The sequence below is a fragment of the Pinus tabuliformis genome, chromosome 7 (assembly GCF_031772625.1).
Source record: "Pinus tabuliformis cultivar Carrire ecotype Pingquan chromosome 7, CPIR1, whole genome shotgun sequence".
NCBI classification, from domain to species: Eukaryota; Viridiplantae; Streptophyta; class Pinopsida; order Pinales; family Pinaceae; genus Pinus; species Pinus tabuliformis.
Genome location: NC_142293.1, coordinates 871,816,215 through 871,832,598, shown reverse-complemented (window position 1 = coordinate 871,832,598; position 16,384 = coordinate 871,816,215).

Below are 16,384 nucleotides of genomic sequence, written 5' to 3'. Positions count from 1 at the left end.
ATAATTAATTTATATAAATTTATAAATATTATAAATAAATATTATTATTTATAATTAATTCATTTTGAATAGATTATTTAATTGGATTTTCTCTACATCTATTTATTTCGATGCATTCTTCATCGTGTCCTGAAGATGAACCATACTAGTTGGTTCGAAAGGGGTCGATGAGATTTTCTCCTAAGTAGATATTAAAGTTAATTTAATATGGAAGAGATTTTCATATTAAATAGTTAGATTTGAAATTTAATTAAAAATTTAATGTAGACTCAATTAAAATTAAAAAGACATATAATGATGGGTGGAGTGTCCACCTGAAATATTGGATTATCTCTGGATCACAGGTCTCTGGCGGAATTTTTCCTCCCGCTTTGCTTGTGATAGTACAGAGATACAAATTTCAATTTTTTATTAGAGATATTTGCGAGAAATCAAACCTTTTTTGCGTTAAAAGTTCAACCTTTGTATGCTCTCTTACGCTGGTCATCGAAGCTAAGTGCGGTATACCTTATAGTTTTCTAAGCCTGCAATTTGATGGGAAAGTTTTATCATACTCCTCCCAACTCCAAGATTATAATATTTCTAAAAATTAAACTAGTATACTGAACACAACACTTTGCGGGGGTGCTTCTGGTTCCAAACTAGCTAATGAGTTTCCTGTCACTTTTAAGGATATAACCCAAAGGAAGGTTCCAACTTCAACAGAACATGTTCAAAATATGTAAACCTTCATGAGGTAAACTCCCTCTTCTTTGTTTTACAATCTAAAGCAATCATCTGCAAATTCAATGGGTTTTGGCCTCGACCCGAAGTATTAATTCAGTGGATTGTCTCCATATGGACTTCAGGATTCAAAAAAAATTCTATGCTCAAAAGGTTTTTTCATAATTCAATTCGAAACACAAAAGTATCTAGATTATGCTTTTAATGCAGGACCTTGGTTTTGGGGTAGAGCGAAGCTATTCATCACGCCTTGGTTCCCTAAGTTTGATGCCAACTCTATGGTGGTTTCTACCATGTCAATTTGGGTGAGACTCCCAAATCTCCCCTTTCCATTTTTGCACCAACAAGTCCTTGGAGATATAGGCAACACCTTGGGCAAATTCAAAAATTTGGATTTGGGAAGAATAGAAAATGTATTTTCACATTCGCAAGAATTTGTGTGGAGATTGATCTCAACAAAGGACTTTTGGATCATATTAATCTAAAACACTAAAACTTCCATTAGTCACAAGTTTTTGACTATGAGAATATGGCATTTAGATGTCGCATATGTTTTCAGGCAAGACATTTACAGCATGCATGCCCACAGGCAAGGAAGAATCCCAAGAAGAAGAAGAGGTTATCTAATATATGAAAAGGATGGAAATTCATGGAGCAATGTCCCTATGAGGATGAAGAAGATGACAAAAAAGAAATTCATCTTGAACAAGAAGAAATGAATAACATTGGTCATCAAGGAGACGTTTTGTAATGTCCTCGGTTGCTTAGGAGAAATAAGACGGGTTCTGCTAGCCTAATAAGTTCTCGTAGGCTGGGGGGGCAAAAAATTAAAACTTTATAATTGTTTAAGGGTGAAAATGGAGACATATCCTAGGCTAATGAAAAGTCACTTTAATTTTATAAAGTGAAAGTCTCCTAAAGTGACTTAATAAAAAATAAAAAGGGTAAAATGGCAGTGAAAGTGACCACTCAATTATAGAAAGAGAAAAGTGAGGAGTCTCTCATCATTCTAACACGCATTTTTTGGAAAATGATCTCTTGGAGGGTTTTGGAAAAAAGCTTAGGGTTTGATAATCACTAGCTTCCATTGTTGGCTTCAGTGTTGAAACTATACACCCTAGTTGGTTCAAAGAGTGAAATCACTCAAGTTTCACCATTGTGCTTTCATGGATTAAAGGATTTGCAGGAGATATTGAGGTGAAGAGGTTTTATCGATTGATTTTATCTTTTGATTTGGTGTTTCCTTTGTGTCATCTTTTAGGTGGACGTCCAAGCCAAATTTGGGGTCGATTGTTTTATTGAAGAGGGACCATACTTTGTCATGGATTCAGTGGGTCAAAGTTCCATTTGAAGAGGTCGGTTTCCTTACCACTTGGAGGGATAAGTTTTGTGCATATTGGGTTGAGTTCTTCAAAGTTCAAAAGGAGTCAAGTTTCCTTCCTTGGCGCTGGCCAAGTTCACTTCCTTCTGCTAGTGTGTGCATAAGCAAGCAAAGAATCTCATTCAACCTCAAACTTTGTGATTACAGTGTCGAAGGAAAGGGTGTAGGATCATTGTGTTTCTATGGACCTAGGATGATTTTCGCTCTTGTGGAGACAGACACAAATAGAGCATATTCTCCTTCCTTAGTGGTTGTGTTTGTGTTTTGAGCATCGTAGTATTTTTAGTGAACATTCTCAACTGAGAGAATAAGTTCAAGAACCAAATTTATATCAGATTTATGAGGGCATGAGTTATTGTTAATGTTGGGCATGATCAATCCTGTAGATACTTCTTCAACAATCCAGTATATTAGACACCTTTAGTTGGAGCATACTCTTGAAGAATTTTGATATTTATATATTAACCGCTCAGATTTGTTCACTGTGTATCAACCTACAACACTCTAGTATTTATTCTCTTATGATTTATCCATTATTGTAACAAGTGTATATGAGTGGTATGTGTTCTTTCATATCCCAATACAAGTTATATCTTATGTTATTTACTTTATATCAACATTATATATGTGTCTCTGAGTTGTTAAAATCAGTCATGATTATTGGGAAGGATTGTCATGGCATGCAAAGATCATTGTGCACGTACATGACACAAAATACACCTACAATACCATGCATACAAACTGTTTGTAGAAATTCTACAGTGAGTTAGATCATATAAACTCTAAAATTTTCGTGGAGTTTCTAATACATTCTAAGAAAGGGATCTTATGTGTTCAAGATGGGGTCACTATGTTACAACCAAACTCTGGCATTGTGGATCCCATGGACACTTTAACATTGGATGAAACAAGGGCTCAAAAAAGCTCATGTCTCTGAAAGCTCTGACTCTAACAAGGAAGTCCCACATGTGGGACTATAATTGGCTTTGGATCTAGTCGAACCAAATCCTAATGGCTCGCAAAAAAGGTTCAAAGGCGGAAAAGCAAAAGAAAACAAATTAGTACTAGTGAGCCTTAATTTTCTTATGCCCAGTTGTCATCTTTTCTAGTTTATACCTTGAGGTTGCTTATCATTTTATGGACCTCCATGTTGCTTTTAGCTCACCTTTTGTATTTTCATGTTTAGTCTGTTTCTATTTGCTACATTATGTGTGTCTACAAAATGTAATATTTATTTTCATTAATAAAAATTACGATTTTTTTCTCTAAAAAAAAGAATAATAATAATATATATATATATATATATATATATATATATATATATATATATATAAAATGAGGACTCAACTAAAATTAAGGACACACACACACATATCAACACAAATTAATAACATCATAAACAATATTATATTTGATATATAAAATTACAAACATTTAAAAAAAAATTGCAATATGCATACCACATTAAAAAAAATTAAAAAAAAAAAAATGAGTCATATTACCTTGAAGGAAAACTACAAATTTTGTACTCTTGGGGGTTTGGGTTCAACTTCAAACAATCAAGCATAAGCTTATCATCTATATTAGGGCCTTCTCCAAACTCTATCCCTGAAAACTACCAAATTAATTATAATAGGAGACTCCTCTCTCCTCATCTCTTATTTGCAAAAAAAACTCCTCTCTTGACGACTTAAAATTGAAGGCTATCCTTCTAAGGATAGAAGTTTTGCTTCATAAGCTTGGAAATTATGAAGCTTTTCATATATGAAAACAAAACAATATGGAAGTTGACTTGTTGGCAAATCATGGAGTCATATTAGGAAAGAGAGACCTAGTGGTTAACAATCATAAACAAAAATGTTTTATTCTCTAAGGAGATTGCATGTTACCATACCCAAACTCATAAGAGGCCATATAAATCATTGCAACATGTGGATGAAAAGGCCAACAGTGTGGTTGTTGGTGGGCATGTGCCCACACACCTTGAAGGTGGAATTGGTAGTTCAACTTACTTACCCCCTCCTATATTCTTACATTCTCCATCTAGTCTATGTGAAGAGATGGCAGTTGATCATGGTGGTTAAATCAAGATTCAAGAAGGTTTGTGGTACAAGCTCTATATGACGAGTCACGATGATGATCATAGAAGTAACTGCCTAGAAATGGATAATTCCTTTCTCCGCAGGAGTGAATACGGTGATCGATGTTATATGATGTCAATGAATTTCAAGTGTATTAGAAGTTTCATCCCCCAACATATTTCACAAATGATCCCTCCTATATTCTTACATTCTCCATCTAGTCTATGTGAAGAGATGGCAGTTGATCATGGTGGTTAAATCAAGATTCAAGAAGGTTTGTGGTACAAGCTCTATCTGACGAGTCACGATGATGATCATAGAAGTAACTGCCTAGAAATGGATAATTCCTTTCTCCACAGGAGTGAATACAGTGATCGATGTTATATGATGTCAATGAATTTCTCCAAGAGTTGAGTGCCTCTAGCTCTCAAGCAAAGATTAGCTACCTACTGTTAGTCCTAGCTCTAGTGCTAAAAGCCCCCCCCCCCCCAAATGAGGTATTAAGGTATACTTATAGAGGTGAGGTTATTGTTCACCTACCCTCATGACTCTTGAACTTCCTCACTACTCTCTCTTGTCTAGCGATTGTTACATGCTTGAATCAGTCTCAGCGTAGTTGCTGGTATTATGATGGGAAATATTTGAATTGTGCTGGAAGAGAAATTATGAGGAGAGTACAAAGGGTTTTTGGAACCCTAGAGTATTCAATGCTAGTGTTGTTTCCAAGTCTTAGGATAAGCCTATTTGCTTGCGATCCAACCAAACTTTCATGTCGTGTCCTTGGTATTTCCAACAAATTCTAGGTGCCTAAGAGGATTCAATTTTGCATCTTGTCATAACCCTAATTGTGCAGCTTCTATGAGAAACCCTAATTCCTCCACAGAGATCAACATCCTTGCTCCTTTTCTTTTGCTTGCAATCAAATTAAAATGGTCACATATATTTGTATTCAAAGAATGAAGTTAGAAACGTAATAAATTGATTGAAATAAAGATACTAATTGGACTCATGTATAGTCCCTCTCTGCGCCTGTGGAAGATCCTCAAGGCATGTGTAGCTCGCACAAGATCCAAAACATAATCCAAACGGTACTTCATCAATTGGTATTTAGTGCTTCTTTAAGATTGGGAAAGTTAAGATTCCCATGGTGGCCATCTATTGTTGAATGAACAAATGTCTTTTTTGGATCATTCTACTCCAATTGCATGGGTGCTTGTAAATTCATTTAGGTATTTTGGGTTTTGACCATTTCAACAGTCTAGAACCACTCCAACCCTTTTGATTAGTAGACTCTACTACTATAATGTTGGTTTGGCATTGATTTGATATTAAGGTCAACATTCCCCACTCATTTGAACTTTCCCAAACATATATCTGAAGTTGGGTCTACACCCATAATGTGTTTTCTTGGGGTTCATCAATTTCTCCATTTCTTCACCAGCAGCTACCATATGCTGACACAACTTGTTTTGATTCATAGTTGTCTTTGACTTTCTTCTGGTCCTCATAAGTTTTGAACTCTCAAAAATTCCATATAACAACTCTCACAACCGTGTACGGAATGAGACATAATCCTTTCAACCATACTATTGTAACTTTGATGTAGAATGTCTCTGTCACTATCATTACTATGAAAAAACCCACAAAAATGGATGAAGCTAAGTAGAAGGTTATCCATATATTATTTCCTGTACCAACCAAAATTGACATTGTTTTTCCTTTTATCTCAGGGTTAGAGGAAGAGGATATGTCATTCACAATGCCCTCATTTTCCAATTCAAGTTTTAATTCATGTGCCACATAGATTTGAATTTCAAGGCTTTTTTTGTTGGCATAGTCTGGACAAATTGATTTTGTATTAACTAAACCAAATGTGTAAAGCTCCCTTGGTTTTCCTTGACTACCCAAATCAATTATATGTTTTTCTTTGGTAAACTAGACTGGCCCTGTTCAATACGATGAAGAAGGTTTTGCGAGACAACCATAAATGGTGAAATTCTAATATCACTGGCAACCATAATCAAATTGTAACCACCTTGGTCAAAGATCCATGTAAATATAAAATATAAGACCACTATCATGGGACACATATTCCAAGTTAATGGTGGGCAAAACATCCTAGTGGGTGTTCATTATCATATTAAGTTGGATTGGTCTATGCAAATGGTTAGGGTTATGACATTTGAGTATGAGTTAATATGTTGTGATATCATGTCATACTAATCTATATTGATTGTGCAGATGTGATTGTTATGCATGAACGACAAATGTTTATGAGCTTATGATGTGAACATGTTAGTTAGTGGATATTATGGATATCGTGATCTTATTTATGTTTGGCCTGATGTGTTGTGAAGTTATATCGTACTAACTAGATTGATTGTGCAGATAAGTTCGTCTCCCATGAGATACATTAAGGTATGAGCTTGCTTATGTCGTCTACGTAGTGCTAGTTGATTAATTTAACATGGTATGTTTGCAAGTTGATTGGATGTTTGATGAATTGCATAATATGAGTGTGTTCAAATGATCTTGTTTTAAGATTATTGTACTAACACATATGTGTTGAGACAGTTTATATGTACTTGAGTGTAATAGGCAACATTTGTAGCATTATGTCTAATGACTATGAGTTGACTATGGATTATGATATGATTGTTAGTCTTTGTAAAGGCTGATTTAAAATTGATAGATATGTTTGTCTTGATATTTGGAACATGTGGTTGACATATGTAAACAGTTGCAGGAAACACGTTTGGCATTAGCGTGACGAGGGAACAATTGATGTGTTTTTGTATAATTAACAGTTAGGTGATGTGATAGTGCATCGTAAGCCTCGATTGCAACAAGGTAAAAAGGTAAAATAAAGGAATCGAGAAAGAATTCTTTTGGCTATATTTGGAAACCCTAATTCCAAACGAATGAGTGTTTTTCATACAAGAAGTCTTATTAACCTTAATCTTGTCTGATGTTATGTGGATATGTGCTAGATTCATGAACATGTACTTGACAGGTTTATTAGCTAGTCTCTAGTTGCAGGTGGATCTGTCAAGGGAATTGGAGTCCCTTGAGAGATGGCATGGATGTGTTCAGTTGCAAGCAAAGTGCTTGGCACAACAAGGTAAGGTAACTAATGTATTGTTGTGCTTATTTATGCACTAACAGTTACGTGTTTATGGCAGTATGATGCAGGGGATTGCATGGCAAGGAAACTGCCATGAGATTCTTAAGAAGGCTCAGGTGAGATTTTCCTTGGAAGTAGTGGGAACCATGGGAATTGCGTCATGGTGTCTGTTGTTAGTCTTGTGCTTTTGACCTTTTGTGATTTGTTGTGCTTGATTACGACTTGTTTATGTCTAGTGCAAGGCCTTGCTACTTTGTTTGTGGCGATGTATTGTTATTGATTTTCATGGTTTTCTTCTTGTTTGTTTCTTGTCTTGCCTTTTATGTTTTGAGTATTGGGAATTGATTGGGAAAGAGGAAAGCTAATGGGGCTGAAGGAGAGTTGTGTGGTACTTGATAGGTAAGGTAAGACCTGGATGAAGCTCAGTGCGTGTATAAGGGAATTTGAAGGCAAGAGTATGACAACTAGTTGGACTGGTTGGGTCCATTGGTGTAAATGGACGATGACAGGACAATCATGGGAAAGGTAATCAAGAAATGTAAGGTGAATGGACTTGAAGCATCATATTCCTTGGCTATGTTGGGAACTTTTGTTCTCGATGTTGCGCATGTGTTGCACAAAGAAAGGGAGTTCTCTTAACCTTGACCTTATGCTATTTGGTAATTATGTTATGATCATGATTATGCTTATGTTTATATATGTATGCATGTATGTATGTATGTATGTATGTCGTTGTTTGATAGGATCATGATTGTTTTATGCTAATGTTTATGTATGCATCCATGTATCTATGTCACTATCCAACAGGGTTGTCAGGGATTATTCTTGTGGAGGAATGATTGCTTATGCAGGTGAATGGCATGAAGAGGTTCCTCGTTTATAAGGAATAAAGTGGGAAGAGTAGTCATGAAAAATATATGAGGTCAGTATCACGTGGATATGAATTGATATTGTATGCTTGTATTATGCCTATGTTTATGTTATGACAAGTAAAGTTGAAGGATACATCAGTGAAATGAAAACAGCGTGATCTGCGACATGCTAGGATAAGCATGGATGGAAGAGAGACACCGAAAGAAAGGTTGCTTGGTAGAGACAATGTGGTTTTGGATGTGTGGTACTATTGTTGTGCATATGTTGTATATGTTGTACATGTTACATCTATGATGTTGTGCGTATGTGGTGTTGTGCATATATAGTATGTGTAAATGTTGTTTATGTAATGTTATGTACAGGGTGGTAGAGATAGTGTTGTGTGAATATTGCATATGCAGTGCTAAGGATAGATGGTGCTATGCACATGTTGGATATGTGATGTTGTATACAGATTGTACTGTGCGTATGATGGATATGCAGTGTTGTGTCGTATGGTGTTGTGCGTGTGTTGGATATGTAGTGTTGTGTACATAGGGTGCTATGTACATGTTGTATATGCAATGTTATGTACATATGGTCCTATGTGCATGATTGTACAAGTGGTGTTGCGAGCATGTGGTTCCTTGTACATGTTGTACACGTGGTGTTGTGTGCAGGTGGTGCTGTGTACATGTCGTGCATATGGTGTTGTGTACATGTGGTGTCATGCACATGTCGTGCATATGGTGTTGTGTACATGTGGTGTCATGCACATGTCATGCATGTGGTGTTGTGTACGTCTGGCATTGTGTACACGTCATACAGGTGGTACGATGTACATGTGGCATTATGTATGCATTGTGTAGGTGGTTCCGTGTACGTATGATGTTGTGCACATGTTGTGCAGGTGGTGCTTTGTACATGTGGTACTATGTACATGTTGTACATATGGTACTGGTGTACATGTGGTATTGTGTGCATGTCATACATGCTTTGTTGTGGGCATGCGGTACTATGTATGTGCATTGTGTAGTCGTGGTATCATGTCATATGCATTCATCGTGTTGTGCTCTATGTACGTATTTGTGTTGTGTTGTACACTAGGTCTAAGTGTATGTGTGGTATGTCAGGTGTAGGTGCATGTATTGCATGGTGTTGTATGTCGGGTGTGGTTATATGTGTGTGATGCACACACTGTGTATGTGAACATGATTGAGGAGAAGGCATTTGACAGGTGTGGCAACCGATCTGGAGTGCGTACGAAATAAAGACAAATGTAGAAGCTAAGGATTGATTAAAGGATAAGTATCATTATTTTATTTAAGTTTTATTATGCATGTGATTTATGATTTTGGGCAATAATGATTACATGTGATCTATGATTTTGGTTTAAGATGGTTATATGTGATTTATGATTTTGTTCTATGATGGTTGTGTTTTGAGCCAAGTGAATGTGATATGTTTATTCATGATGATTTGGTCAAAGATGCTAGTTTGACTTGTTGTGACAGGAAGTGAACATAATTGCAAGTGTTTCTTATTGACGAGCCACCAATGAGGTATGATTTGAATTTATTTTAAATCTAATGGAAAGAATGTTCTTGGTACAGGAATGCATGAACATGCCTGTTTGGGTGGTTGAAATTGACTGCAAGAATTAGTAGCAGCAGTGAAAGAAATTGGAATAGGCAGCAATATGTTTGTAAAGCACTTTAGGCGCAGGGCCATTGTGGGACACTGACACCCAATAGTGTCCATTGATTTCCATGAGCATGTTATGATAAGTATGATGGTTTTAAGGCAGGAATATGCCTTGGTTTTTATATCTTCCGATGCGAGGAAGCCTTGCCAAGGGATGGGTTGCCCCGGATGGGGGTGCCAATGGAACTTTGAAGGTGTGTGACTGCACGGAAGGGGATGACCGGATTGCTCGAGGGACTGTGTAACAAAGAAGGGAAGTTCAAGGATGGATTTGTTTTGGTCATTAGCATTGCTAGATGGAATCAAATTCACATTGGAAGTGGGCCCTGGAACAATAAGCGAGTAACTGTTCATTGAGAGTACAAGTGGAGCAGGATTATAGTGTTGGACATTAGATGCAGATTTGACTTTGGCAGTGGATTCTAGACTTTCTAGGAAGGAGGTGAATCTTGGTATTACTTTGAGGGTGGAGGTGTGAGCCTCTGGATTCACTTGTTGCAAATGCAGGTATCATATCCTTTTATTTGTTGGTAGAGAAAATTGTATATGTGTATATTATTGTAAATATTGTATCGAGCTAGTTTATAAAGCTCCATAGACAATATGGTTATTTACTGGTTGAAGCAAATGTGTATAAGCATATGTGGTTATTGTAAATATCGTAATGAGCTATGTTATAAAGTTCCAGTAAACGGTATGTTTGTCATGTTTTAGCAGATGTTCATTGTAAATATTGCAACGAGATATGTTATAAAGCTCCATAGGTAGTTTTGTGAATTATAGACTTTCTAGGAAGGAGGTGAATCTTCGAATTACTTTGAGGGTGGAGGTGTGAGCCTCTGGATTCACTTGTTGCAAATGCAGGTATCATATCCTTTTATTTGTTGGTAGAGAAAATTGTATATGTGTATATTATTGTAAATATTATATCGAGCTAGTTTATAAAGCTCCATAGACAGTATGGTTATTTACTGGTTGAAGCAAATGTGTATAAGCATATGTGGTTATTGTAAATATCGTAATGAGCTATGTTATAAAGTTCCAGTAAACAGTATGTTTGTCATGTTTTAGCAGATGTTCATTGTAAATACTGCAACAAGATATGTTATAAAGCTACATGGGCAGTTTTTTTTTTTTTGTTCAGCAACCTTGTTGGTTATAGGTGTCATTGAACATCAAGGACTGTGTTCCCCCAAGGGGGAGGGTTTTGTAACAGCCCTGGTTAAAAATTCATGTAAAAAATATATAAGGCCATGGTGATGGGACACGTATTTAAACCTGAATGGTGGGAAAAACATCCTAGTGGGTGTTCATTCGGTTTATTATGGCTAAAGAAATTGGCAAAGGAAATGACTAAGGCTTTGGAAAGGCAAAATGACATTTTAGCACATTTATTTATTAAGATAATGGAAATTAGGAGAAAAGGAAGGTGAAAGGTCATAGGTTGCATGTGAGGAGGAAATAGAAGGAAAATAATGGAAATTGAAGAAAATAAAGGCCTCGTTGATAAAAAGGCTTATGAGGATCAATTGGTAAGCTTTTGGCAGGTTTTGATAGAGCTCTCTTCTATTTTATATCTCTCTCTCTCTCATACTCTTGGACACTTAGAGTTTTCTTGGAGCACTCTTGGACAGTGTGGCAAACTTGGAGTTTTGGAGCAAGAAGGTAGAGGAAGAGCAGGAAAGTGCAAGAGGACATCGGTATCAATAGGTACAACAGGTTTTGCCTATACATACCAAGTTGCATGTATGTTTTCCTCACTAGTTTTGGCATGCGTGGCACATGCATGTGGTTTATTGGTTATGGTCTGTCACTGGCATGGAGGATTTCCAGGATTGATAATGAATTTGACTAGCCTTGCTATTTCTTGGATAGCGATGGTGTTGTGGGTTCATTTCTCTATTTTTCTGGTTGTTTCTCACATTTCCTTTAGCTTGGGTTGAGTTACTAGTTCCTGGAAGATTTGGTTGGACAAACGCTCTAGAGCCCTATAACAACTTGGGTTGAGTTACTAGTCCTGGAGCCTTCGTTGGACAAACGTTATAGAGACTTGTAACAACTTGGGTTGAGTTACTAGTCGTGGAGCTTTGGTTGGACAAATTCTCTGGAGCCCTAAGTGGGAGAAGTTACTGGTCCCGAAGCCTTGGTTGGAAAAACGCTTTGGAGCCCGGTATAAGCTGTGGGTTGAGTTACTAGTCTTCTTCTAAAACTCTCATAGTTTCTAATAGCATTGAGTATAATATTGTAGAAGATATGAAGAAAATGAACAAAAATATTTCTCTTTATGAATTTAGTAAACTTAAACAACAACATACAATTTTATTAAGTGCCTTAAATTCTACTCCAAATTTTCCATTTCCAACAACTTCTGTAACCACTAAAACTTCAAAAAAAAAAAAAAAAACCAAAGCCTCCTTCATCTTCTGGAAAATTAAAGCAAATAGATGAGATCCTTATAGGCGATAGATCCAATTCTCATACACCTCCTTTTCTTCTAACTTTTGAAATCTTCGATAGAAATGTACATAATTGTTTAGTTGATTCTGGTGCCTCATCCAATATTATTCCTTATTATGCTTGTTTAAAGTTGGATGTTAAACCACAAGAATCAAATATTCAAATAGTATGGCTTGATGAACAAAGGTTACAGTTTTAGGTGAAATAAAGGAAGTTTTAATTAGGTTATTATCTGAACCTAAAGTCTTTCAAATCATTGATATTTTAATTGCTAACATTCCTAAATTATATGGTCTAATTTTGAGCAGAGATTGATTAGATAAATTGAATGGATATTTTGCAACTAACTGGTCACATCTATGGTTATCATATAATGTAAAACCCAATCATATTAGAATCGATAGGGAAAAACACATGAAATACACTATCACTAATTTGGAAGAAGAAAACATACCTATCACCTTCACTAATAACATTTTAGGGAATTATTCTGCATAATATTTTTTTGGAAAATTTCTTGCTCAACTATCTCCTTATTCATCTGCTTTTGTATGTTCATAGATTGCGAATTATGACAAATTGATACCTCACGTTGTGTAAATATTGTAGATTTATATGTAAATAAATATGTAGAAAATTTGTTTTGGAAATTATATTTTGAGGGATCAAAGTCCAGCGATGGTGCAGGTGCTAAATGTATCCTCATAAATCGTAATAAAGAAAAAACATGCTTATCTACAGATTGGAATTTGAATGTACAAACAATGTTGAGAAATATGAAGCTGTTGTACCAGGGTTACGAAAGGAAATAACTTTGGATGTCAAATATTCAAAAGTTTTCAGTGATTCAAAAATCGTTATTAAACAGGTAATAAACACCATTCATTGTGTTTTTAATCATCTAAAGCATTATCAATCATTAGTTCAAGATTTGACATCCCACTTTCTTGCAATCAATATTAGCCCTATATTGAGATTAAAAAATGTAAGTGCTGTCTTTTTGGCCAATGTTGTTTTGAACTGATACCACTTGAGGACTTCAATGCTCACCATTTTTCTATTGAAATAATTTTTTGGCCATCTATACCCGACAATATCTCTAATTTGTGAGTCCTTAACGATGGTGAAGATATCATAAGTTTTCTCACTTCTGAGGGAACTTATGATGATCAGGTCATTGATGAAGACTATTCCCATGACAAAACTAAATAGATCCTCTGATGAAAGAAAAACCAAAAATTCAATACCTAAATATGTTGTCAAATTGAAATATTTCTATGAACTTAAAGACAGATTTAAAATACCAACCAATTGATAAACTTCTTCATCATCTTTAAGATTTGAAATCATGAACCTTAGCTTAGAAGAGAATACTCAAAATCTTAACTTGGGCCTAGGGCTTTCTCCTGATGAAAGAATATGTTTCATTCATCTGCTCAGAAGGTACAAATATGTATTTGCATGGAACTATGACGATGTTAAGACTTACAATACATCAATCATCCAACATACTATACCAATGTTGCCTAATGAGAAGGCCATCCAATAGAAGCTCAGAAAGATTCACCCCAATCTTAAGCCCCAGATAAAATTTGAATTAAACAAAATATTAAAGGCCAAGATAATTTTTTCCTGCTAAGCATTCAAGATGGGTATCAAATCTTGTTCCTATTCGTAAGAAAAATGGAGATATTAGAATTTGCATTGCTTTCAGAAACCTTAGCAAGGCTTTTGAAAAGAACAATTTCGCATTACCACATATGGAACACATTTTGTAATCTATGGTTGGTTCCAAGTTGATGTCTTTTCTCGATGGATTTTCTAGATATAATTAGATCTTTGTTCACCCTAGTAATAGATTAAAAACCACCTTTAGAACTAAATGGGGAACTTATGCATACCAAAAGATCATTAGAGAATTTTTGAGGTAAAAACTAGGTCTCAAAACAAAAATGTACAACAAAAATCAACATTATAAGAACCAATAGGATTCAATATGATGATGTCAACCACGGGGGATGATTCACTACTTTTGGAGTAAAAAGGTAAAAACATTAAAAAAATAAAATAAAAAACTATTTTTTCAACTCGTCTTTTCAACTTATCTCTCTATGATTTTACTCAAATTTCAAGCGGGATCACTTGTTAGATGTGGAATTTAATTTTGAATCCAAGGAGTACCCATGTTGCATACTTTAGATGGACCATACTACACGGAAAATGTGAAATACATGAAAACACATGATTACAATAATGTTTTTCATTCTTTTCACATTTTTCGTGTAGTAGGGTCCATCGAAGGTATGCAACATGGGTACTCCTTAGATGTGATTAAATTCCGCATCCAACGAGTGCTCCTACTCAAAACTAGAGTAAAATCATAGGGAGAGAAGTTGAAAAAGTAGATTTTTCCTTTTTCCCTCCAAAACTTGATGAGGTAATCTAATCTTATTTTATTATTTCCACTATTATTTTATAATATTCCTTAGGAGACCCATTTTTTACCTCAAAATTTCTCTAATGTGCTATTTGGACTTATAAATGCCAAGGAAACATTCCAAAGAGAAATGGATATTGGTTCCGAGGACTAATAAAAAAAAAATGTTGTAATTTATCTTGATGATATTACTATATTCTCTAAGCAAAATAAAAATCATAGACATGATTTAAAACATTTTTTCGAATGTTGTAGAAAATATGGCATTTCCTTGAATCCCAAGAAGTCATTTTTTGGATTATCAAAAGGTAAGCGTCTAGGATTTATCGTTTCAAAAGATGGAATAATAATTGATCCAAATATAATTAAGGCCATATTAGAAATTACTCTCCCACACAATAAAAGTCTATGCAGTCTTTCTTATGGAAAATCATTTTTGTTAGATGATTTATTTGTGATTTTGCATATAAAGTTTTTCCTTTACATAATATGATTAAGAAAACCACAGTTTTTAAATGGAGTGCAATAAAAAACAAGCCTTTGATTCTATGAGACAAGTTATTTCACAAGCTCCCTCCTTGTTTTCCCCAAATTATGATAAGGGATTTATCCTATATACTTTTTCTTCAGACCAATCTTATGTAATTTTTTTGACATAGAAGAATGATCAAGATGCAGAGGTACCAATTGCATTCTTCAGTTCGAGACTGCAAGGAGCTGAATTAAAATATTCTAATGTTGAAAAGCTGGCTTATGTTGTTTTTAAGTATATCGAGCAGTTTAGACCCTTTTTGATCAAATCACATACCAAGGTGTTAGTCCATTATTCTGTTGTCAGAAGTATTTTAGTTGAAAGGACCTTAGCGAAAACATAGCTCATTGGGTCTCGACATTACAAGAGTATGATCTTGAGATAAAGCATGCTAAAATAACTCGAGGACGAGGCCTTTGCAAGTTGGTTAAACAAAATTTAGATCTAGTATCTAATAGTAATACAGAAGGCTAGGTATTAATAAAAACGTTTTAAAAATCATTAAAAGAACAATACATGATAATCACAAGAACTAGCATAAAGCTCTAATTTATGTGTTATGGGCTGATATGATAACTTATAAAGCATCTATTGGTACTTCTCCTTAATTTTTAGTGTATGGAAAAGAGGTCATCCTCACTCCAAACATTTCTTTGCCATCATTAGCTCTAGTATAGTCTATGCAAGAACAACCATGTTCTAGCTTACAACAACGTTTTGCATAAATTTTTAAGCTATATGAAACAAGAGATAAATTTATACAAACTTATGATAATCATCAAAAAATTATTAAACAATGGTTTGACGATACCTCAGTAGGTGACAAGAATTTTGATGTTGGTGACTTGGTGTTGAACTAGTACGATAAAGTACACAAAGAGAAAGGAAAGAACACTAAATTTCAAAAAATGTGGCTTGGTCCATTTCAAATATCAAATAAAATCGGTCAATCTACCTTTTTCTTCAAACCCTTGAAGGAGTCGAAGAAAATCTTTCAGTAAATTGACAAATTTTAAAGAAATGTTTTTCTTGAAAATTGCATGTTTTCTGTAAATATGAAAATAATAATTTGTAAGTCAGGTTTTCATGTTGT